We start from the raw sequence: 26,078 nt of genomic DNA on the forward strand, positions 1-26,078 counted from the left end.
AGAAGTTGAAAACTGAAACTCAAATGTCCATCAAGGGTAGACAGTATAAAGAGTTGGATATTGATACAATGGAAAACTATTGACTAATGAAAATGAACTACAAGAAATACATGGATAAATTTTACATGTTAGGCAAAATAAACCAGGCACAAAAGTAAACATGCTGTATGATCCCATTTCTATAAACTTCAAAACCATATAAAAACCAATCAATGGTGACAGAAGTCAAAAGAGCTGCTAGCTTTGGGGTGCAGGAGGGCTAATGATTGCAAAGGTTCAGAAGATGGCTTTTAGGGGCCTAGTAATATTCTTTGTCATGACCCTGGCCATGGTGATTACATGCATGTATGCATTTTCTGATAATTTATCAAGCTGTACCTTTATAATTTGTGTACTTGATGTAGATTATACTTCCAAAGGTTTTTTTAAAATCACTGTGGTAATTTCAAATTTTTTTCCCTGCAAGCCACAAGTCACCCTAGGTATAATCTGTCTAAAACATTTGTAGAAGTTCAGCCTATTCTTTCGTTTTCATGCTTACTATGTGCCCTTTTCTCTTTTGTATTCCATGTAAAGTCCGGCCTCTCGAGTAGAAAGATAACCTACAGAGTGAGACAAACATTTTACAAATCTGATAAAGGATCTGTACCCAGAATACATTAAGAATACGTACGACTCAACTAAAGACAAAAACTTTAACTTTAAAATGGGCAAAGAATGCGAACAGACATTCCTCCAAAGATCTATAAATGGCCAGCAAACACATAAAAAGATGCTCACCATCGTTACTCATTAAGAATATAAAACTGAGTTGTAATTTCTGTTACTTGCCTATCAATTTGGTTTAATCCTAGAGAGGCAGGGACACCCTTTGAATCTCAAGGACTGGCACAGTGCAGTGTATACAGGAAAGTGTCAACAATTGTATGATGACTGAGTAAGTGCATCAAAGAGTATGACTACGCACGGAGAACCAAACATCTTCCACATAGTTCCTGTCTCCCACAGAGTACCCTCTTCACCTCTGCTCAGTTACAATCCCAGCCACACATGGCCACAGTACAGTCCTTACTAAGGCTGGCAGGTGGCAAACGGGGCCAGGAAAATACCCAAGTTGACTCCTCCTGCTCTCCTCCTCCCCCAGCCCACCTGAGATCTTAGCTTTCCCACCCCTAGCCTTCTCCACTGATACCCAGGGAAAAATGTTCAGGATGACCTTTCAAAGAAAACTACTGATGAGATGGAATTTTCCAGTGCAGTGCAGATGACACTTATTTTACAAATCCAAGAATCCACCATGATAATTCAAATGAAATATATCTTTCCATTAAGGTCCTTCAAAATCCAAGAGAAAGACACTAGAAAAACTGTAAAGTTGGCAGGCCAGGCACAGTGGCTCATGCCATCTCCCAACACTTTGGGAGACTGAAGCAGGCGGATCACTTGCTCTGGTCTGCTTAGACCAGCCTGTGCAACATGGCAAAACCCCATCTCTACCAAAAATACAAAACATTAGCTGGGCATGGTGGCACGCACCTGTGATCCCAGCTACTCAGGAAGCTGAAGTGGGAGGATCACCTGAGCCCAGGAGGCAGAAGTTGCAGTGGGCCAAGATTTCACCCGGCATTCCAACCTGAATGGAAGAGTGAGCCACGGCAAGAGTGAGACCCCATCTCTCTCTTTATATAGACATATAGAGGTACAGATAGATGTCTATCCAGATAGAGAGATAGATAGATAAGATAGATAAGATAGATAAGATAGACAGATAGACATAAATTCTTAAAAACTTGAAAAGTTGGGAGGGCTTGTAAGAAGTACTGGGTCTAACATCTATTAGACATTTACTATATGCCAGGCACTGGGCCTGCTGCCTTACAAGTGACATTTTAGAGCTCTCATTTATTGGTCCTAAATCCCAACTGTAGGAAGGTTGTTACATATATTGTCCCATTTCATCTTTATAATAACCTTGAGTTAGCATCATCGTTCCCTGTTAAAAATTGAGAAAGAGGTTGGAAAATTGTCTGAGATCACTGCGTTACGGCAGAACCCAGGTCTCTGGTTCCAAAGCCTGCATGTGTCCCTGCCACTTAATATGAAACACTATGACCCTAAACAAGCAATTAAATCCATTTCCTAAATCTAAACTACAAAAATGAGAAAAATGCTTCCTTCAAATGTTTGCTATGACAATTAAATGAAACACTGAATTCAAAAACGTGCCAGTACCTAAGAGATCGTTTTTAAAAAAATGTTTCCTCTCTTGCTTTTCCTGTTAATGAAGTTTCCCAATCTTAAACCATGGACACGCAGTGGACACTGCAATGTAAAAATCATCTTGCACATTCTATCCTAGAAGGAAGACTCCATTTATTCATCTAGCACAGATTAATGCCCGAGAAAAGCATCTGGAATGCCAACTACCACCAATACAACACACTTTTAACTTGGAAATTACTCACAAAGAAATCTAAGATAAACACTGTTCTTGCTTTTGTTCCCTGATACTTTCTTCCTGAGAACTCCCAGACATCCCTTACCTAAGATGCTGCTTCCACATCATGGTCCCCACAACAGTAGAAACATCTGTGGGGGTCTTTTCCCCTTTTCCTCATAAAATTTCACCTTAGGTCGGGTGCAGTGGCTCACCCTGCATTTTGGAAGGCCAAGATGGGTAGATCACAAGGTCAAGAGATCAAGAACATCCTGGCCAACATGGTGAAACCCAGTCTCTACAAAAAATACAAAAATTAGCTGGGCATGGTGGCATTGCCTGTAATCCCAGCTACTCAGGAGGCTGAGGAAGGAGAGTCACTTGAACCTGAGAGGCAGAGGTTTCAGTGAACCAAGATCATGCCACTGCACTCGTCTGGGGACAGAGCAAGACTCGGTCTCAAAAAAAAAACATTCACCCTTTACTGGACAGAGCTCTGTTTTGCTTGTTTTTAGAAGCCAGTTTTTTCAAAGACAGGAAACATGAAAGTAGTAACAGTGGTTATTCTTGGGTGGCAGAATGATGGATGATGTTTTTCTTCTTCATACTTTTCTGTATTTTCCAAATTTTCCACAAAGTCTTATGGTACTTTGTGGTACTGCTTCCATAATACAAAGAGGAAAAAATCAAAGATGGTACATTTAAATTATTTCCTTCATCTCCTGATAGACATTTTTCTCTATTCTTTCTGAATTCCCAGCTAGCTGGAGGCATGCTGAGAACAGAACTGCAGCGTTATCTACAAAACACATAGCTCATCCACAGCCACTGCCTGACACAGAACAGCTCAAAAAGTATTTGTTGAGTGAATGATGAATATTAGGTAATATTTAGAAACAGACTTTGTAGATTGATGGTGGTTGGACCAAGGTTTGAGGGTGGCATGTCCTCAATATTATTGGATTATTGTAGTTATATAACATTATTTAAAAGGAAGCTTTCAAACACTCTTAAGCAGTTCAACATGAAAAGCCTTTAATGTGAAGACAAAGTGAACCAATCAAGGTGATTGACTGCTGCAATGGTAAACCAAGAACAGGATGATAAATAGGCTAAGGTCCTTGTGCATCTTGCTATAAATGAGTGCACCAGAAGTGGAATTCATTCAATAATTTCGGGGCTCTCTGCCATTTAGAAGGTAGATCATGGCCTTGTTTGGCCACCAAAGTTCAACAATCCTTTTTAAAATTAATCTTTGTTCTTAGGAAATTAATAATCCTAAATACTACAGCAAACGAGAGATTAAGATAAAACCACCCCAACCTAGTTATTATACCACCAAAAATCCTTATCTAATAAACCAAAGCAGAAAATCTTGAGGATTTACTAACATGAAAGAGAAATCTCAAATATTTGATCTGAAGAAATGAGCTGTACATAAGGTTAAAAGAAGGTATACTAGATTCAAAAAACATACAAAGTTCAAAACTCAATAGAAAAGTTAAGGCATAAAAAAATGTACTCCTTTCCCATCATAATCTAAGTTAACTACAGGAACTTTACTAGCAATTGCATTTGTCTGATCAACTGAACATGTTTCCTAGATGTACACTTGGAAAAGCCAAGACTGAACTTATATTTTCTGTGTTTTCAATTAACATCAGTTCCGTCAACATCTCTTTAAAAATCTGTGTATTTATAGGGGACTCTTATACACTGTTGGTGGGAATGTATATTAGTTCAGCCACTGTGGAAAGCAGTTTAGAAATTTCTCAAAGAGCTTAAAACAGAGCCACCATTCAACCCAGCAATCCCATTACTAGGCATAAACCCAAAAGAAAACAGGCCAGGTACGGTGGCTCATACCTTTAATCCCAGCACTTTGGGAGGCAAAGGCAGGTGGATTGCTCGAGTCCACAAGTTAGAGACCAGCCTAGGCAACAAGGCAAAACCCATCTCCACAAAAAATACAAAAATTAGCCAGGTGTGGTGGTGCACACCAACAGTCCCAGCTACTTGGGAGGCTGAGCCAGGAAAATCACTTTCACCCAAGAGAAAGAGGCTGCAGCAAGGAGAGATTGCACCACTGCACTTTAGCCTGGTCAACAGAGTGAGACCCTGTCTCCAAAAACAAAAACAAAGAAGAAAAAGAAAAGAAAAACAAATCATTCTACCAAAAAGACACATACACTAACATGTTCCTTGCAACACTATTCACAATAGCAAAGACATGGAATCCACGTGTTCATCAACGGTGGACTGAATAATGAAAATATGGTACATATATACACCATAGAACACTATGCAGCCATAAAAAAGGATGAAATCATGTCCTGTGCAGCAAAATCGATACAGCTGGGGGCCATTATTCTAAGCAAATTAATGCAGGAAAATAAAAGCAAATACCACATGTTCTCACTTAAAACTGGGAGCTAAACATTGGGTACTGATGGACATAAAAATGGCAGAGACAGATACTGGGACTACTAGAGAGGGGAGGGAGTGAGGAAGGGATGTATAGAAAAACTAACTGTTGGGTACTATGCTCAGTACCTGGGTAACGGGACCATCAAAAGCCCAAACCTCTGCATCACGCAATATACCCAGGTAGTAAACCTGCACCTGTATCCCTGAATCTAAAACAAAAGTTGGTGGGAAAATCTGTATATTCCTAATATGCCTCCAGGCTCTTAAAAGACATGTATTTCAAAACAAAGCAGATGGTGACTTGATGACAGTCTGATAATTTTAGGGCAACTGGCGGAAGTCAATGACAAGATAACGACTGCACAACACAATCCATGCTGCAAGATGAGAAATAAAGCATTTCACCCCCAAAAATAAATGTCTCAAGTTTCCTGTCTTGCCCAAGTTGGGAAGTAACATGAAGGCGTTCTTACTAGAAAAAATGCTGCGGTTATTACAAACGTACTGAAGATTTGTATTTATTTCACCAAAACACACATATTTCATCTAGCTCTTCATAGTAAAAGCATCTGCAATCCTGGGCCTTGAACTTCCCTTGGCAGTGTCAGCCTGCTGTGGAAGTTGTTCCCCACATCTCAGTAAGCTCTGTCAGCCAGAAAGGACATTCAATGACAACCACTACTTTGAATCCAGGCAAGAGAGGAAATTAAATATACTATCTATGACTTTTCCCTAGGAGTTTGAGATACTAGCACATCTTCACCTCCTGAAAGTTCACTCATCTACCACTTTTTTTTTTTTTTTTTAGGACAGAGTCTTGCTCTGTCACCCAGGCTGGAGTGCAGTGGTGCAATCACACCTCACTACAACCTTCACCTCCTGGGTTCAAGCAATTCTCCTGCCTCACCCTCCCAAGTAGCTGGGACTACAGTTGTGCGCCACCATACCTGGCTAATTTTTTGTAATTTTTTAGTAGAGATGGGTTTTTGCCATGTTGGCCAGAATGGTCTCAAACTCCTGACCTCAGGTACCACCTTGTTTTTCTTAGTAAAGCCCACAAGGAAGTGAGGGAAAGTAAAAGTAATGGTGTTAACTCCTATGCAAACCATGCCTGAGTCTCCTGGAAAAGGTAAACAGGAAAGCATCAGAAAGTTAGGTGAGTATCTAAAAGCTAGGGGAGCATCAGAAAGCTAGGGGAGCATCAGAAAGCTAGGGGAGCATCAGAAAGCTAGGCAAGTTATTTAGTCTGTCTTAGTTTCCTTACATCTATTAAATGTTGATAATACCTATTTCTCAGGAATTTCATGAGGATAACATGAGATGACATAAGTAAAGAACCTAACATAGAATGAATTCATTGGTGTTGTTCAGCAAAATGTATTTATGACCATTATTAATCTAGGCACTAGGGCCGTCACCGTGACAGGCCAAAGTCCTACAGCAGATAAGGAAAAGAAACCACCAAATGGGCCACACACCAACTCTGTGAAATCCAGATCATCATTAAAGATACAAAAAAACAGTCCCTGACTTTCCATCTGGGCACAACATGAATTAATAATAAAACCACATACTAAGCTATAGCAGCAAGACCAGCCTTTCATTGAAAAAACAGATGAAGATCTTTTATCATCAGTACAGCACAGTGTTTAAAACAAATTATAAGTTTAACTAACAGGGTGGTGGTCATAGCTACCTAAGTAGACAGGCTTTATGGCATTCCCAACAATAAAATACACTTTATGCACACAGCCAAAATATGACTGCAACTACTCTGGTCCCAACAGATGACTGTATCAGATAATGCCTCAACTCAGTAGCTGCTTGCAATGTATGTTAACAGAAGCAGAAATTCTGTAACAGAAACTCAATATCCTGGCTCCCACAGAGTCCTGGCCCCCACAAAGTAGTTACTCAATAAATGATAGCCGATATTAATCACCAGGTAGCAACAAAATCTAAAGCCAGAATCTGCCATGAAACAACAGAAGACAGAATGGCTCCCTTTCAACCAAGACTGAAGTTGTATGAAAACACTTGAATAGGCCGGGCGCAGTGGCTCACGCCTGTAATCCCAGCACTTTGAGAGGCCAAGGCAGGTGGATTACCTGAGGTCAGGAGTTCAAGACCAGACTGGCCAACATGGTGAAACCCCGTCTCTACTAAAAATATAAAAAATCAGCCAGGTGCAGTGGCACATGCCTATAATCCCAGCTATTAGAGAGGCTGAGGCAGGAGAACTGCACTCCAGCCTAGGATACAGAGCAAGACTTCATCTCAGAAAAAAAGAAAAGAAAAGAAAACACCTGGATAAAGAACACAGCACTAAGCCCTACCAAAAGGAGGGCCTGTCAGTAAACATCAGATTAATCACCTTGCCAGGCAAGAAGGAATGCCAAAGTGCCCATTCCTCTGGACAAATAAAGAACCATTAAAAAAAAAAAAAAAAAAGAAATGGTCTCTATCCTCAGAGAATCTACACCTACCTGAGGAGAAATCACATGGTTTCAGCTGTCTGTCTGTATTTCACCCTTGACTCTATGTTCCATGAAGGCAAAAACCAAAAACTTTATATTGCCATGCAATACAGGCACTCAATAAAAATCTAGAAATCTGGCTGTGTGCGGTGGCTCACACCTGTAATCTCAGCACTTTGGGAGGCCAAGGCGAGCAGATCACTTGAGGTTGGGAGTTCAAGATCAGCCTGGCCAATATGGTGAAACCCCATCTCCACAAAAAAATACAAAAATTAGCTGGGCATGGTGGCACACACCTGTAATCCCAGCTACTCCAGAGGCTGAGGCAGGAGAACTGCTTGAACCCAGGAGGCAGAGGTTGCAGTGAGCTGAGATTGTGCCACTGCACTCCAGCCTGGGCAACAGAGTGAGACTCTGTCTCAAAACATAAATCAATAAAATAAAAAATTAAAATTAAAAAAGGAAAAACCTGATAATCAAATGAGTCTCATAGGATCTCAGGACTTAAAAAAGCCACCTAACTCAAAACTTTCCAAGCCTGGCTTCACAAACTGCTCAACCTAAACTCTAAAGGTGGAGACTGAGAATCTGTGTATTTAAAATGCTCCCTAGATGACTGTGATACTGGAGACAGATAATCACTAGTGTTACTGAGCCCATGTGAATCATCTCAATGCCCTTCACAATGACCCTGTTCAGAAATGATCCAGCCTTATGCATGAGGACAGTCTCCAACAATGGGACACAGTCTATGACACCTGCAAGCACCTCAACCAGCAAAGTCCTTTCTAATGTTTACTCAAATATCTGTATTTATTCTATTCATTGGTTTTGTCCTGTGAAGCCTGAGAAGACAAAAGGTTAGTAACCTCTCCTCCTTCCACATCATGGACTTTTGACTCCAGTGACAAAGGATGATGTCCCCCTCTGAGTTTTCTCCAGGCCAGACACTCTTGATGAACTATGCATTAATTATTAAATGCTAGGCTCTTTAAGTATACAACACAATACAACACCGCGTCTGAGAAGGGAGAAATCAGGGTGTGTTATGGTAATCAGCAAGACATCAATGAAGAAGGTTCTTGAAGGATGAGAAAGACAGGGATACTAGAGTTCAGAGGCTGGAGCTGAGAGAAGAAGGGGATACAAGATACTGATAAGTAGCACAGTATGCAGGGAAAGGGATAAGAGTGATAAAGCAATGAGTGAGGAAATTAGTAGGTTTCACATACTTTTTTTTTTGAGACAGGTTCTCACTCGACTGCCCAGGCTGCAGTGCAGTGACGCAATTTCTCCTCACTGCAGCCTCAACCTCCTGGGCTCATGCAACCCTCCCATCTCAGCCTCCTGAACAAGTGGGACTACAGGCATGCATCACCATGCCTAGCTAATTTTTTTGTATTTTTGGTAGAGACAGGATTTTGCCATGTTGCCCAGGCTGGTCTCAAACTCCTAAGCTCAAACAAACCATCCACCTCAGCCTCTGATATGGTTTGACTGTGTCTCCATTCAAATCTCATCTTGAATTGTAGCTCCCATAATTCCCATGTATTATGGGAGGCGCCCAGTGGGAGATAATTGAATCATGGGGGTTGCTGTTTTCCATGCTGTTCCTGTGATAGTGAATAAGTCTCATGAAATCTGATGGTTTTATAAAGAGGAGTTCCGCTGGACACACTCTCTTACCTGCTGCCATGTAAGACATAACTTTGCTACTCATTAACCTTCTGCCATGATTGTGAGGCCTCCCCAGCCATGTGGAACTGTTAAGTCCGTTAAGCCTCTTTGCTTTATAAATTACCAAGTCTCAAATGTCTTTATTAGCAGCATGAGAACAGACTGATACAGCCTCTCAAAGTGCTGAGATTACAGGCATGAACCACCACAACCGGCCTCTATACTTTTTGAAAAGAGCTAAAACTGAAAACGAACTAAGGTTTGAAGAAAATTAGAACAGGAGGGAATAGGAGAGAGCAAAGGCCTAGCACAAAAAGGCGTTCCTGTTTGGTCTCTCCTTTTTTGGCCAGAAAAGGAGAGACCAAACAGGAATGTCATAAAAGCAAGCAGGAAAGTGTGAGTTTGATGTAGCAAAGTATTAGAGCCACGTGAGTTCCTCCAGGGTGGCACATGTACCTAAGTGGTCTCTCAGAAAGAATGATCAGACAAGATGGCCTGGGGAATGGGACAGCAGGAGTCAAAGGGGTCAGCAAGGAGGCTGCTACAGCCACTAAGATACAGGGGTCAAGGTCCACTCTAAAATGGTGACAATAAAACTAAGAGCAAAAGCTGAAAAAGAAAATCAATTCAAAGAGAAAAAATGATAAAGCTTGGTCACAGATCAGACCAGAAGTAAAAGAAAGAGAAAAAACAGAAATGATTTCTAAGAGGTGCTAAACATCCAAGTGAGAAGCAGGACAATACTCCGGAAAGGAGAGGTAAGACAATTATGCAACGACATGTACTGAATGCACTGGTGGATTAGTACTAGGGAGGTTTCATTTTATGAAAGCTTCAAAGTTCACTCCCTGTTTTACAAACACACATGGTAACTGGTCGTTTTGCTATTTTCTCTGGTCCCAGTACAGGCTGTAGTTTCTGTGTCAGCAGACAGGGAATATCTGGTTTTGAATTCTTGATCTGTAACACCACCAAAGTTAAAGCGCTTGCAAAAAACAAAATGTGCTTTGACAGAGCTAGGTGAAAGAAGCCAGTCACAAAATACCACATATTGTATGATCCCATTTATATGAAAAACACAGAAGAGGCAAATCTATAACAACAGAAAGTAGGCTAGTGGTGGCCTAGGGCTGGGGTCAGGGAGGAGGGATGGGGCTGGAAAGAAATGGGGAGTGACTACAAATAGGTTTGGAGTTTCTTTGTGGGATAATGAAAATGTTCTAAAATTGTTTATAGAGATGGTTCCAGAACTGTATGAATATATTAAGAACTACTGACTTCGTAATTTAAATTGAGAATTATAACTTAATAAGTGGTTACTTAAAAAAAAAAAAACTTCAGGAGTACAGAAATAATTACTGTGACTTCAGACGCTCAGCAACTCTCCAATAAAAGCAACTACTATACTTAAGTTCAAATAAAAAGCCATCAGACAATTTGAAAAGTCTAAAAGATATTTTAGGAAGACTAAGACAGTCATGTTCCTTTTAGGCGGAAAAACAAGCATGAAAAAGACACAGGTTTAAACATAAAGATCCCCTTTAAATAAGTTCTTACAATTGACCAAAATTTTCTAATACGTGCTTAAAAAGGAAAGACAAGGTTTGAGTTTTCTCTTCAACAAACAGGAACAATTATGTCAGTAATATCATTCTGGGTACCTATGGTTCAGTTTATTAGAAGCTGAAACAAAAATAATGTACAGTAAGCCAATTCAATGGAAAGCAAAAGATTACGTAACTTAACAATTACTGAGCAGATGGGTAAACCTATTTTACAGATTTGAAGACCTAACAAAAACCCTAATGTAGAGAGAGGTCCTTTTGCTTGAAACATACAAGAAAACTATTCAAAATAACTTCTGCCCCCATGGTATCTCCTGAAAAACATAGTTCCTACCTCCCTGATACCTTCATTACTAAAGCCATTGCCATTCTCTTTCCACTGAACACTTAGAATGCTTACTTAGATGGTATTCCAACAGTTACCATACTTTCTTAGATGGCAGTCATCAAGTTACATTCACTGCATGTGTCAGGCCCTTTCTAAATCAGAGGACCTGAAATGGGTGCGCACATCCAATGCCCAGTGGAACCTTGTTGACTGATAATCAAACGAGGACAGCAGTCAAGAATGGTAGTATTTCTGTTCAAAACTGCTTATGGATTAGAAGAACCCAAAACCACCACACCTGTTGGCCAAAGACATTCTTAAAGGAACAACTAACTGGTGGGAAAGTATAGATTATAAAAATACTACATTTCAAAGATATAACTATTTACTACTACCTCCAATGACAGACATTTAATAAATTCAAAATGCCACCGATTAAACACAAGACTGATGCTTTCAACATGGTGGAGCCTAAGCAAATTTTAATTCAATAGATTCAAATACATACTTAACGTATTTCACCTGCCTACCAAAAAAAATGTAAAGCAGTCAAAAAACCTAGCAAGTATTCTGAATCCAGAAACATGAAGAGTGGTCTCCCTAAATCATCTAACCTATTAGACCCTATCTGTTAATGGATTCAAGTTATGGAAAGCCTAAAATAAAGAATTTGAGAAAGATAGTCATTTTTCTACTACAACACCCAGCCACCTAAATAAATTACTTTGGCCCAAAGCTATGTTTATTAAGAGCAAGTCTGGTACCACACTCTCAAGTAGTAGCTCTACACAAAATGAAGTCCTCTGACACCCTGGAGACAACTGAAATATACACCAATTCTCCAAGAAGCTGCCCACGAATTGCAGGAGGGATCAAAAAGAAAGCTTTCATATCTACTGGGAAAGAAACCAGGCTTTGGAGGGCAAATGCTAACTTTCCAAAATACAGTGTGGCCTATGAGTTAAATAATGCAAAACAGACCACAAAGGACACAAGATGGTAGCCAGTCTACTTTCCAGAAATAATACAAGACATAGCTTTACAAGTTTTAACTTCTTTTTTTCTCATTTGATCTCAAGAATTGTGAGAAGGGCAGACACTTTCCCCATTTCATAGATGAGAAAACTAAAGCTCATGAAGATTGACAGAACTTCCCAGCTGCCTACCTGACTGCTCCACTTGGCATGTCAACTTCATCTCATACCCAACATGCACAGATCATACCACACCCAAACCTGCTCCTCCAGGTATCTCCATTTCAGTAAATGGCCACCCCATTATTCCAGGCTAAACACCTTGGTGTCATCCTCGAGTACACTCTGTCGCACTCCACATCATATCACCATCAGTAGATCATTTTAGCCCTACTTGAGATATATCCAGAAACCACTCACTTCTCATCACCTTCACGCTGCTATCATATCTCACCTACAGAGCATTGCTAGAAATCTCTAACATCCCTCAATTTCCACCTTTGCACTGTTCCCCATTCTATTCCCCTACATGACAGAGTGTCACTTTTTAATATCTGTCAGACCAAAACCCTTTGTATAAAACCCTCCAGTGGCTTCCCATCTCACTCAAGAGTTGTTCATTGATGTATCCCTAGGATGAGAACAGTATCTGCCATCTAGAAAGTGCAGAATGATACTGCTGACTGGTAAATGAAAGACCACTAAAGTCACACAACTACTATTTAGTAGAGCCAGGACTAGAGCAAATCTTCCAGTATTCTTTGGTAACACTGAAACCAGATTTACGAAAAGCAACAATCCACATGGGAGGAAATTCTTAAATTTTACTTTGTATAACTGAATCTTTTCATATATAGTCAATACTGTGTTGAATTTCCAACAAATTAAATGAAAATATCACTTTATAAAGCCATGAAATCTCACACTCAGAACTCTAAATATTACTTGTTCAGCAGCATGAGCAAATGCCTGCTTAATTATCACAGTACTGGCAGTCAGATCTTTAGCGTGACTGTTCTGCATTCCGTGACATGATGTTACCATTATCCTAAGACTACTCCACATAAAAATGACCAGAGTTTGAAAGATTCAGAACTAAGCACCTAGAAGAGGTAACAAGCATTTCCAAATCTCCTGCACACACACACATTATACCAATCATCTGAAACAGGAATTCAGTGTCCAGGGTGTTATCAGTAACAACAGAAAGGTTAGGTTCCGAATTGTCTACTACCAAAATTATAGAGAAAAACTCTGAGCCTAATTTAAATGTTGATTGATTTCAGATCAGAATGAAACTAACACTAAAATTATCCACCATTATGGCATTTTCTCACTAAAATATTTTAGAGTTAAAAACTCTACATTTCCTTCTTCAGTTCTTTCAAAAACATTTCTACTATCTACAAAGAGGCCTAAATCTTACTAAATCATAGTTATAAATTTTTACAGGTCTTAAAGGAAACTGAATTCAACCCTCAATTTTCTCCCTTTTACAAAGAAGAGATTACTTGATATACAATAGGTAAACAACGAAGACTTATTAAGTGAATGAAGAAATGAATGAATGAATGAAGATCCAGAAGGGTTATATGACTCTTCAAAGCTCCAAAATCAATATCAAAATCCAGGATTAGTCAGAACTAGCTTTCCAGATTCTTTTGGAGTGGGTGTGGGAGAAGAAACCAAGATTTAAAAACCCTATCTGGGTCCTCAGAAAAATCTTAACCAAAAGGCATTACACCCAGTTTCTTTCAGTTCTCTTTCTTTGAAAAGCACTTGATAAAATAAATTTTGCCAAGACATATCTCCTTGGAAACCAATATGCAGCTGCCTAGTGTTTCTTTCTATGTATAAATAATATTTAATATAGGACCATTAAAATAAACAACTGCAATTGTTTTTGCATCAAAAGCAAAACAGGTGGCCTTTGACTAAAAGAAAAATCCAACGAGAGGAGAGGAACAGAACACTGAAAGGGACACATAAGTCACTAGAAGAGTATCAGCTACACAAGAACAGGAACCATGTATCCTGTTTACCAGCAGCAACCACCAGTTCCTGGCAATATAATGGATTTCAATAAATACTTATAGGAAAAGTGAATAAATTACTCCTTAGAGACCCACCAATGCAAACAAGAATTCATTTGGTCACCAGTCAACATACCTTGCAGATACAAATTCAGTTGGCCACTAATAAATCTTTATGACAGGTCTACTACATACAAGCATACTACATTTTTCCTCCATGAAACTTCTGCCAAATGTCTCTTCAAATAATATACCCAACCACAATTATCCCCATCATTGTATTACGAAGATGAGAAAATATGTCTTAAGTAGCCAAAATTAGTTACTACCGCAGCCACTAAATTTGCTGTTCTGGCTTCAATCTTGCCTTCAATTCATCCTGTACAACCCAGCCAGATCAGTTTTTTGGGTTTTTGTGTTTTTTTTAACATATCCAAAACATAAAACAGTGCTGTGGTTAAATATTCTATCTTCATATATGGCCCACTGCTATTCAACAAGCAGATACAGAGTATCTAAAATAACCAGATTGGAAAAGGAAAGACAACTCAGTGTCAAGGAAAAAATTATCACAAGGACAGTTCTTATAATAATATCTCTATATCACTGTGATGCAACTGGCACAGAGTTTTGGGTATGAATACCCACGAAGGTACACATCTGACTGTTGTGATAATTCAAGATTCACTGCCTTTTTGAAGCGTTCCCAAACCACTAGACTCAGTATCTGTGAAAGCACTTTGCAAACCGGAAGTGCTAGACAAACAGCTTTTACTATGCTGCTTGCCAATTGATAGCCTCATACATTCTGCCATTAAAATCTTCTTACCTCATTTTCTAAGTGTGTCTCGATCCTTCAAAAAAAGAAAACATTCTTTGTTTTATGTCATATCTTTATTACTCAATATCTAGAACAACATAACTTAAAAGTGCCACTTACACTTCCTGATTTCAGAACATATTACTAATCAAAACGTGTGATAATGGCATAAAAACAAAGAGACCAACAGAATAGATACCCCAGAAACAAACCCCCACATATATAGTCAAATGATTTCTGGCAAGGGTGCCAAGACCACTGAATAAGGAAAGGACAGTCCCCTTAACAAATCGTGTTGAAAAAATATGATCCCCACATGCAAAGAAATAAAAGTTGGACGCTTATACTACACATAAAAATGAATTCAAAATGGGCTAAAGACCTACATGTAAGACCTAAACTATAAAATCCCTACAAGAAAATGTGAAGAAAAAGCTTCCTGACTTTGGACTTGGCAGTTATTTCTTGGATATGACCAAAAGCAAAATTAGCCAAGTGGGACTACATCAAACTTAAAAATTTTGTGCATCCAAGGACACAATGGACAAAGTGAAAAAGCACCCTGGAGTGGGAGAAAATATTTGAGAGTAATCTATCTCATAAGAGTAATCTATCTCATATTAATATCCAGAATATATAAAGGATTCCTACAGCTCAATGACAAAAAAATAAAATAACTCAATTAAAAAATAAGCAGAGCTACTAAATAGACATTTATGCAAAGACAATATACAGATGGCCAACAAGAATATGAAAATATAATCAACTTCATTAATCATCAGAGAAACATATATTGAAACCATAATGAGATACCACCTTGCATCCATTGAGATGGTTACTATTGAAATTTTTTTTTTTAATTAGCTCTGGGTATGGTGGTGTGCAACAGTAGTCCCAGCTAGTCAAGAAGGCTAAGGCAGGAGGATCGCTTGAGCCAGGGAGGCGGAGGCTGCAGTGAGCCGAGATCACACCACTGCACTCCAGCCCGGGTGGCAGAGGGAGACCCTGTCTCAAAAAAAATTTAATTAATTAATTAATTTTTAAAAAACAAAGTAAGCATTGGTAAGGATGTGGAGAAGTTAGAACCCTTATGAACTCTTGATGAGATTGCAAAATGGTACAACTATGAAAAACAGTATGGAGGTTCCTCAAAAAATTAAAAATAAAACTACCATATGATGAGCAATCCCACTTCTGGGTATATATACAAAAGAATTAAAAGCAGGGTCTTGAAGAGATATCTGCACACCCGCGTTCACAGCAACAACGCAACCGCCAAAAAGTAGAAGCAACCCAAACATCTATCCACAGATAGTATTTCTTTCTTTTTAAAGGTTTAATAGTATTCCATTGTATGAGTATACCACGTTTTGTTTATCCAAACATGGACACTCATACAATGGAATACTATTAAACCTTTAAAAAGAAAGAAATCCTGTCACATGCTACAACATAGATGAACCTTGAGGATTTTATGCTAAGTCAAGTACTCCCGTCACAAAAAGACAAATACGACATGATTCCACTTATATGATGTCACCTAAAGTAGTCAGATTCGTACACACAGAAAGTAGAATGATGGTTGCCAGGGTCTGGGGTGAGGTGGAAATGAGGGCCACTGTTTAATGCTTACAGAGTTTCAGATTCGTAAGATGAAAAGGTCCTGGAAATCTGTTTCACAATAGTGTGAATACACTTAATACTACTGAACTACACACTTAAAAATGGTTCAAATGGTAAACTTTCTATGTTTTTACCACAATTTTTAAAAAAGAAATGCCAACATACAATTATCAAATTGCACGTACACGTCCCATCTCCACTGCAGGAGTCTAAGCAGCCTGACTCTTTTTACAGTCATTTCAGGAGTTCTTCCAAGTTGTCTTTTTGAATCAATGGGCCTCTACAAAGGATGCAGAGGCTCTCCTTTTCACCCATCCAAAATGAAGTTTCTACAATCCCCAGGTGGCTGCATTCTGCTTTAAGTCCACTACTTATTTACCTTATTGTCAAACATAGATCTAAAAATTATATAAAAGCCACTGTGTTTTCAACTGAGTGGGGGAGAAGCATAACAGAATCACCTACTGAGCTTCTTCAAATCACCCATCAACCTTAGTATCCAGCATTCTCCCCCAAGAGAAAAGCCTCAAGGTTCACTGCAATTCTCTACCCCAGCACTCACTGCTTCCCCCAAACACACATCCTACCCAAACCACAGAAAACCGCTACTTTCAAACATCACCTTGAAAATGGCCTTCAGAACAATCCCACCCAAACCAATTACTAGGCTGAGGTCGCTGAACTTTTAATAAGCCTTTTCTGTGAATCCTATAGCTCTCTGTAACCTATCATCCATCTACCTGAAACATTATTTTGTTATGCAATTATTACACCTTGCTTCCTATTAAAAAGGATCATCATTAATATGTTAATTTTAAAAATGTATAAAACAACACTGAGACTCTTTGAAGAAACACAAGTATTTCTCAAACTGGAAAAGAGACATGGTTTAGGAATCATATTCAGACTTCCGAACATGTTTCCCAAGAGCACATTCTGAGCTAGGAGTCAAACCAGCCCCAACTACACAAACACACACACAAGCATGCACACATATGCACACAGAGCACTCTCCTCATATGTCAAATACCAGCTACTAAGAAGTCAGGCTCTGGGAAAGCATACTGGCAGAAGCTTCTGAGGTCTTCAGTGGAGCAGCCAGAAGTATGGTTAGGGAAAAGGGAGGAGTTAAAGCAACTACATACTTATTTCAAGAACATTTGCTTTTGAAAAGTCTTTAAAAGCAAGTAGTATGGTTCAGAGCCACAGCACCATGCTTCTTGCAAGAATATGGGAAAATACTGACTCCATTATTCTTAGCTATACACAGGTGAAGCAAGCAATAAAAGTAACAAATTTGGTGAAAATTTTAGGACATTCTATTAATTTATAGTTCTTCATCTTATAAGTACCTCCTAATAAGCAGACTCTCTCTTCCTGAAGACATGGGATACCACAGTCCAGTTAGCATCTGCTTCTCTGAGAGCATCAAGAACTGAAAAGAAATGTAAAAATAGAGGTTCAGGCTGGGTGCAGTGGTTCATGCTTGTAATCCCAGCACTGTGGGAGGCCAAAGCAGGCGGATCACCTGAGGTCAGCAGTTCAAGCCCGCCTGGTCAACATGATGAAACCCTGTCTCTACTAAAAATACAAAAAAATTAGCCAGGCATGGTGGCATGTGCCTATAGTCCCAGCTACTCAGGAGGCTGTGGCAGGAGAATCACTTGAACCTGGGAGGTGGAGGCTGCAGTGAGCCAAGATCACACCACTGCACTCCAGCCTGCATGACAAGAGCGAAAACTCCGTCTCAAAAATAAATAAATAAAAGGTTCAATCAATTCTGGGAGCTAGAGACTATTAAAGGAAAAGCAACGAGCTCAAAAAATAGCAAATTTGGCCGAGTGGCTCACACCTGTAAGGCCAAGCACTTTGGGAGGCCAAAGCAGGAGGATCACTGGAGGTCAGGAGTTCTAGACTAGCCTGACCAATGTGGTGAAACCCGGTCTCTACTAAAAGTACAAAAATTAGCTGAGCATGGTGGCATCTGCCTGTAATCCCAGCTACTTGGGAGGCTGAGGCAAAAGAATCACTTGAACCCAGGAAGCAGAGGTTGCAGTGAGCTGAGACAGTGCCACTGCACAGCAACCTGGGTGACAGAGAAAGACTCCATCTCAAATAAAAGGAAATCACGTAGGCACAGTGGTTCACACCTGTAATCCCAGCACTCTGAGAGGCCAAGGCGGGTGGATCACGAAGTAAAGAGACTGAGACCATCCTGGCCAACATGGTAAAAGTAAAACCCTGTCTCTACTAAAAATACAAAAAAATTAGCCAGGCATGGTGGCGGGCACCTGCAGTCCCAGCTACTGGGGAAGCAGAGGCAGGAGAATGGCCTGAACCTGGGAGGCAGAAGTTGCAGTGAGCCTGGCGCCACTGCAGTCCAGCCTGGAAGACAGAGGAAGACTCTGTCTCAAAAAAAAAAAAAGAAAGAGAGTAAGCAAGTAGAACCACAAAACCAACCAATGACTACAGCTGTTCATAGCTTTGGTAAAAGGCTTTATGGAAAAAGTAGAAAGAGAAGAGAAATAACCACAATTAACTTTAACTTTCATATCTGTGAAATTCATTTAACCCAGACCTGCTCTGGGGGAGGAAAGAGTAAAGAAATCCAAGGGCAGCAGCACTGGCCGTCAGTTCTGCTCAAGTTGCCTTTGACTGACCCCTGAGTTGGTGCAAACCAGCAATTCTCCTTCCCCAAGCCAGCATTCCCAAAAAGCACACATTCTCCTGCCTCTCCTGAATTGGAAAAAGGGAAATCTAACATTATGTAATTGCCTGCTTCCACAATTCAACCTTAGGCATACTACAATCCTAATTAGAGGGAGAACTTAGTGCAACATGACAAGCAACAAATTAGAAATCTACAGGCTGAAACTTCTCATCCCAGACTTGGGGCAAAGAGAAATGTAAATGTCTTTGCCTGACTTTGTGGCACACCCACTACTACTTACTACGGGCCAGCTAAAGAAGCCCCCAACATCCCTCCAATGTCATTTTGGTGTCATCTCTCTATGCCTTTAAGAAAACACTCTGTTCTATTTGCAAATGGGGTTATTTTACTCTCTCCAGGCCAGAATAAAAGGACAAAATTGTTGTTGACTAGTGAACATTACCTACTGCTAAAAGATCTGCCCTGATGGTTTTTTGTACCCTCATGATTACAAACCAAATCACTATGTTCTTCTGTCCCTTATGCAAATCATCCATGTTTAAAAGACCCAGAACCCATGGAATCTTTCCCATGCTTCTATGACTCACTCCAGAGCTCATCAACAGCCCACCAGAAAAAAAAAAAAAAAAAAAATTGAGCTATCATCTAAGAATAATTAACTTAAATATAACCTTTGAAAGCAAGGTGCCATCAAAGTGTGTGTGTTTTTGTGTTTGATTAGCTAGGCACAGGAAAAAAACTAAAAGCAAAAATTCAACAAGGCCAATTTTCCATACCAAAAAAAGTGCTGCAGATAGAAGGTTGGATTGTCAATCTCAAGGGATAGTGGAATACCCTTATTTGTGCCTGTTTGTAGAATAAGACTCAAACTTTCTGTGTAAGCACTGACAGAATACCATAATGCTTCTCCAGGAAGAAGGAGACCCCCTCACATCGAGGGATTCACCCAACCAGCAGGGGAGTTTCTTCTCTACTGGCTCAGATTACTCGACTGGAAGGTTGGGTAACACAACATAAATTAGTCCCATTTTCAACAGGAAGCTCCTACATTTTCCGTTTTATGTCCTGTTTTATCTCTCCACCGGACTGACCCCCTTGCCCCAACCTCTAGTAACCCTTACATATCGCTGAGAAAGAAGGCCTAAAATTTAGTTGGCCATGGTCCAGAAACAAGGACGGTACACCTAATTCCTTCTGCAAATGGAAATGAGTTTAAAAAGAGAAGAAAAAGATGAACCAAAATACACTCGGTTTAGTTTTTCTAAAAAGCATACAAGTACATTATGCTCTAAGCTAATAAAGATTTCTTTAAAAACAAAACAAGAAAGCCTACAGACTCTACTATGTAGAAACTTTAAGTCATATTTACTTTTTCCATAACTTTGTCATTTGAGTAACTCTAAAGCTTGGATACCAAACATTACATCAATGTTGTTTTCATAGGTTTACAATCTTACCACAGATTGTTTGTTTCCTTCAATTTTACATCTTCTCATTTTGGATATTTAATAAATTCTGAACTCTTAAGTGAGGAGAGAAAGTAGTAAAATTTTAACATACTCTAAGATAGGGAAAAAAACAAAATAAATGAATATTATTAAATATGGACACCTGTCTTCCAATCACTGCCTAGTCATTAACTAGTTCTGGAACTTTCAACAAATCACTTCAACTTTCTGGGCTTCTGTTTCCTCATATGTAAAATGGGAAAGATGAGCCAGTTGAGTCAAAATCCCTCCTAGTTCCAACAATCCATGAATCTGTCCAATAAAAAGTAAAAAAACACAATGATAAATACGACTTTATAGTTTACAAAGTACTTTCACACATATATTCTCATTTCATAGCTCATTTGTGAAGCAACTCTGAGCCCATCTCTCCAGGAAACAACAATAAAGTTCAAAAAGAAGTTCAATTATTTTTCAAGATCTTACAACCAGAAAATAGCAGAGCAGGTTTTTGAAACCCAAACCTTCTGAGGACAAATATTAGGCTATATTATTTCAAAATGTTTAAATACATTAAAATTCAAAATACATACATACATACATTAAAATTCAAAAATAATTGCCTACAATGCATAACCTTTATGGGGAATCAGGGTACCATAACTCCATACCAGGAAAGATTACTACAAATAGCCACACAGGACTACAAGTTCTAAGCAGCCAGGAACACTCTTTTGGTCATCACTGGAATCACAGAAACCAAAAGTGCACCTCCTAGACAGCGGCACTCAATAAACAATGCTTGACTCCCCACTCAAAAGGTTAGGAATATAGGGATGCTATGGGGTAAAAAATTTTTCTGAATTTGAGATTTGAACTTCTATGATTTGAGGCAAAGGAAAAAATTAAAAAGATACTCTATCAGAGCTCTAGTTCTTTATCAGGGGAATGAGTCTATTTGTCTTTCATAGAGAAAATCTAGTATGGTCAGTGAACCAACAGGCTCAAATCTGAGATGTCACCCAAAAATCTTCAGGATATGCATACTTCATTTGTGCACTAATATGAGCCGACAGAAATGATAACACAACCGTGAGGACTGAGAAGAGGCACATAATCAGATTATTAATCCTAACAAACTTTCCACCAAATTCCACTCATACCATTTCAGCTCTCTTTATGCTATTTCACAGCTCAAAGAGATTTTTTAAAAAAGAGAAAGAGTCACATATCTACAAACTCAGATTGCAACTTAAGATAGAACATATACACATCTCAAGTAAGATCCTCCAAAGTCTACAAAACTGCTCATCTCAAGCAATCTTCAATCTATGACTTCAATAACTTACTAGAAGGTGTTTTTTAAAAGTTCCTAAACAATCAAAGTGTGGGCACTATACCAAAATTACACACATACTTCAAAGCAAAAGCAAAGCAAATGCAGAAGCCTGAAAATACTAGTGAAAGGATAGAGACAAAAGAAGAGTTAAATGAATCTTAATACAAAGTATCAGAGAGGTCCTCTGGAATTACTACCTAGAGCTCAAGTCAACTTTGCCATAGAATCCTCCAATGAAATCACAACCATCACTGACCGACACTTCAGATTTTTAAAGTTCACTGTATCAGAACTGCAATTTCAAACTCAAGGAGCAGAAATAGCAACTGCAGAGAAGCTAACAACAGCAACACCTACTGACTGTCTCAAGCCACTCACCAAACTTGTTCTCTCAGTCAACTGGAGAATCGAATGACAATCAACTTCAAGAGTGCTTTACTTAAGCATTAATGAGATAAGAAAATTAGTTGTCAGAGACATAAAGGCATTCATCCCCTAAAATCTCTTATTTTGCCTCTAACCATTTATGTGGAAACAATCATTCATCATTTTAAATGCACTGTTAATTGCTAGTGCTTTAGTAAAATTTATTCCATGAGAAAAATGTTTTAATATTAATATAGTTAAGAACGGAGATGTCATCTAATAGTTGGACACATCAGTGGCCATAATAAACTAACCGAGACCTATTATTACCACTGTTCCATATTATCCTCTTTTTAATCCTGGTAAAGATAGCTTAATTGCAGCTTTCAAAAAACGAAGAGAAAAATGAAAGTCCTTACATCAGGATTATAAAGAAAACTAATATTGTTACTAAACTGGCTGCAGGAAGGGATTCTGTATGATCTAACCTTATACTTTTCCAGAAGATTCAGTCAGAGCTTTGCCTTGGACGAATATTCCATAGGAGAAAACAAGAGAAAGTTGACACTTATCTCCCACAGAGTACCAGCACAAAAACAATGGCTTTAAGAGTCTGACTCAGAGTTTCAACATGAAAGGTTTGCTTTATAGAGGAAACGCCAATGCCAGTCCATCCAGATAGACCTGGAACCTGATGAAAGTCGACACCTCTACTCCGAAATTTGCATCGCATCGCTGGCTCCAGTTTAGAAACACAATCGTTTCACAGGTAGTATGCATTTCAGTGAATGCTGCCTCTAAACTACCCATGAGGAAAAATAAAATCTATAAGGTAAATGTAGTCTAGAAGCCACCAATCCCCAAAGGCTTCCCTTAGAAAAATGCCAGCAATTCAGCTAAACATCTTCCTTGAAAGTGAGCCATTTCCCATCTCTCTCTGTTTTCCAAACCGCGATGAAATTTCAACCTGCCCAACACAATTACGGGTCCACCTAGAAATGCCGTGGAGCGATTTAACAGCCTCGGAAATTTCCTTTAAGGTCAGGAGAGAAGCTGGTAACAGATGGGGCGAAGGAGGAAAAGTTCTTTTTGCAGCACACTCACGCCTCCCAGCCCTTTCGCGGTTTACTTGCTCCCTGGAAAGCAGGTTAGAGCATCCCAAAATTTCATGTCCCCAAGACCCCCAAAGGGGAAATTAACCACCCTCGGACACCGAGTTGTACCTCTCCATTTCCCACAACTCAATCAACTCGGCCTGCCTACTCCAGCACAGCCTGCAAAGCGCTCACCCAGGTGACCAGAGAGGAAAGGTCGCCAGGTGGAAACCAGAGCAGCGGGGTGGGCGCAACCGCCCGGACTGGGGCGAGGGTCTCCTGGCCTCCCGCAAAGGCGCCTGCCCCGTAGTTGTGCAGATTCGGGTTCTGAGGTGCGTGCGCGCGCCGGGCACGGTGGAGTCGGACTCGCCCCCGCCGGGCTGCACTATCAGCAAGCCACCAAATCGGAAATCAAACTTTAATCAGCCTCCCGAGGTCCTGCTCCGGGCCCTGGACCCCAACCTCGGCCAGAAACGGGACAAGGGGTTGTCAGCGGCCCTGCACCCCCGCACTCCCAAGGACCCAGGCGCAGGGGCCACTTACCGTTCGGCCCGACCTCCCGGTGCCGCCGCGCGTCCCGGGCGCGTCCGTCGCGCGCTCTCCCTGGGGAGAAAGAGAAACCGTGTAGACGGCCGGCGCGCGCTCACTCGCCGCCTCCTCTGCGGAGAGCAGCGAGGCCGGGCCGGGGCGGGCGCAGAGCACGGAGCGGAGGGGGCCCTGGGGGAGGCGGGGGCGAAATCAGCCCAACTCCCGAGCCTGGCTCCGAGGGGGACCCGGAATGCAGGCTGGCGGGCGGCCGGCGGGGGCCGAGCTCACGGAGGAGGGGAAGGCGGAGGTGGCCCCGTCCTCGGGCATCAACTATTGTCTAGGCGCCCGGGCCCCCGCTCGCGCCGTCCCCGAGATTCAGCACACCCCATCACGCCCGTCCGCAGGGGAAAGAGCTGAAGGGGCGGCCAGTACAGGAAGCAAGTGCGGGGGTCCCGGCTCTGAAGATCCGAGGTGGGCCAGGGCGGGGGGGGNCCGCGGGGAGGAGGGGACAGGTAAGTGCCGATGGGGGCGGGAAGGCCCCGAGGACCGGTGGGGGAGGAAATGGGGAAGGAGCCACCGAGGCGGGAGGGGATGGAGTGGTTGTGGGGGCGGCCTCTGGGGCCCAGACCTGGCCCTCCCCGGGGACCCTCCAGCCGGGGACTCGGCGCTGCACTGACTTTTCGCTCACTCGCTCACGCACGCACTGAACTCGCTCACAAAGTTGCCGGCAGTGGCGGCGCCTCACTCGCCCTTCCCCTCCCCGCCCCGCCTCCCGCCCCATTCCTTCCCCTCCTTCACTCCTCCCTCTCCCCCAAGTCTCGGGTGAGATCACCGCGGAACGGTTCTGAGCGGCGCGCAAATCTCGCGAGAGAAGCGGCGGCTGGGCCTGCGGGCGGAGGAAGTGGAAGAAGTCGCGGGAGGGTAGGGGACCGCGGAACTTCTGGTTGCTATGACGACGACAAAGCCCTGGATTCCTGTCTCTTGCGGAGAGCAGAGGCTGCAAACGTGGGTGCAGTTTTCAACCTGCCCCTCCCCTGCCCGGCGCACGGGCGGTGGGGAAAGCGAGGGGTGGGTACAAAAAGAGAATTTTTACACCGATTCAACAGGGCATCTCTAGAAGACCACAGTCATGGTATCTGGCCAAATTTGGCAAATGAGGCTAATGTATTAAGAGGTTCTGGGACACGTTTCTACCTAGAAGCCCACACGTATCTGCACCCCAAATTTCTACCATGTATTCAGTTTTTCAGCCTTTACTTCCAATCTCATTCCGCTACCCCCACTCCCCCATGCTCCCTTCCTCCTCCTCTTCCCAACACAGATACACACACAAACACGCCAGACAGGGCTCCTTCAGGAACTGGCTCATTCATCTCTGTATTCTCAGCGCCTCTACAGGCTTGGTCCATACTAGGTACTGGCTACTTTTTTGAAAAGTTGAACGCAGCAGTCCATACCTGCCCTCAGTACTTGCCTTTGGCCCTACCCTAGAGAGTACCGTCAAGTTTGGACTCTATCAAATCACGCTCCAATTTCTATTAACGCCATGTCTTTTTCAATTATCATAATCTCTCCATCTTTTCTCATAAAAACCCTATATTCATCATGGGGAGGGGAACTTTTTTTTTAAATTATTAAGCATTCTCAGACGTCTTTATACCTACTCCAAAATGCTATTAAGAATGAACTCTCCTCAGGCCCGTGTCTTCTTTTAATTGTAGAAACTTTTCTGAAGTGAGAGTTATTATATACCCACTGCCTAAGTAAAATGGATATTGTGAATAGAAGTTAAGTTTCAGCTTTGCATTTCAAAATGGATGAGTAAAATTAGATTCCATGGTAGGTGGATTATATCTCAATTTTTTAAATTCCTATCCATGAACATGGGGAAACCATTATTTAACTCAGTCTCGCAGAACTAGAAACCTAAAGCATGAACCTAAGCATATGAAGACTAGGCAGTAAAAACTTTTAAGTCACTTGCAAGCTTAAATCCTAAATCAATTAAAGTTTGTGTATTAGAAACCTAAGTGGGCCGGGTGCGGTGGCTTACACCTGTAATCCCAGCACTTTGGGAGGCTGAGGTGGGCGGATCACAAAGTTGGGAGATCAAGACCATCCTGGCCAACGTGGTGAAACCCCATCTCTACTAAAAATACAAAACTTAGCTGGGCATAGCAGCATGTGCCTGTAATCCCAGCTACTCTGGAGGCTGAGGCCAGAGAATCTCTTGAACCAGGGAGGCGGAGGTTGCAGTGAGCTGACGTCACG

General features: G+C 41.2%; 1 protein-coding gene across 8 annotated transcripts in view; it reads right to left on the reverse strand.

Annotated features, from left to right (window-relative positions):
* The window catches only part of SIPA1L1 (signal induced proliferation associated 1 like 1), a 393,891-nt gene extending 369,310 nt beyond the window's left edge, over positions 1-24,581 (reverse strand). For 5 of the 8 annotated variants that reach the window (XM_017528750.2, XM_037738573.1, XM_017528748.2 and 2 more), the window contains exons 1-2: positions 24,485-24,581; positions 23,823-23,882 (exon numbers count right to left, since the gene is read on the reverse strand). The gene's annotated coding sequence lies outside the window, so the exon portion shown is untranslated. Of the gene's footprint in view, positions 1-23,822; positions 23,883-24,435 lie in introns of all 8 variants that reach the window. The other 3 variants (XM_037738574.1, XM_017528746.2, XM_017528753.2) reach the window with 2 other exon arrangements.
* Positions 24,582-26,078: the final 1,497 nt, after the last annotated feature.

The sequence above is a fragment of the Cebus imitator genome, unplaced genomic scaffold, assembly GCF_001604975.1.
Source record: "Cebus imitator isolate Cc_AM_T3 unplaced genomic scaffold, Cebus_imitator-1.0 Scaffold54, whole genome shotgun sequence".
NCBI classification, from domain to species: Eukaryota; Metazoa; Chordata; class Mammalia; order Primates; family Cebidae; genus Cebus; species Cebus imitator.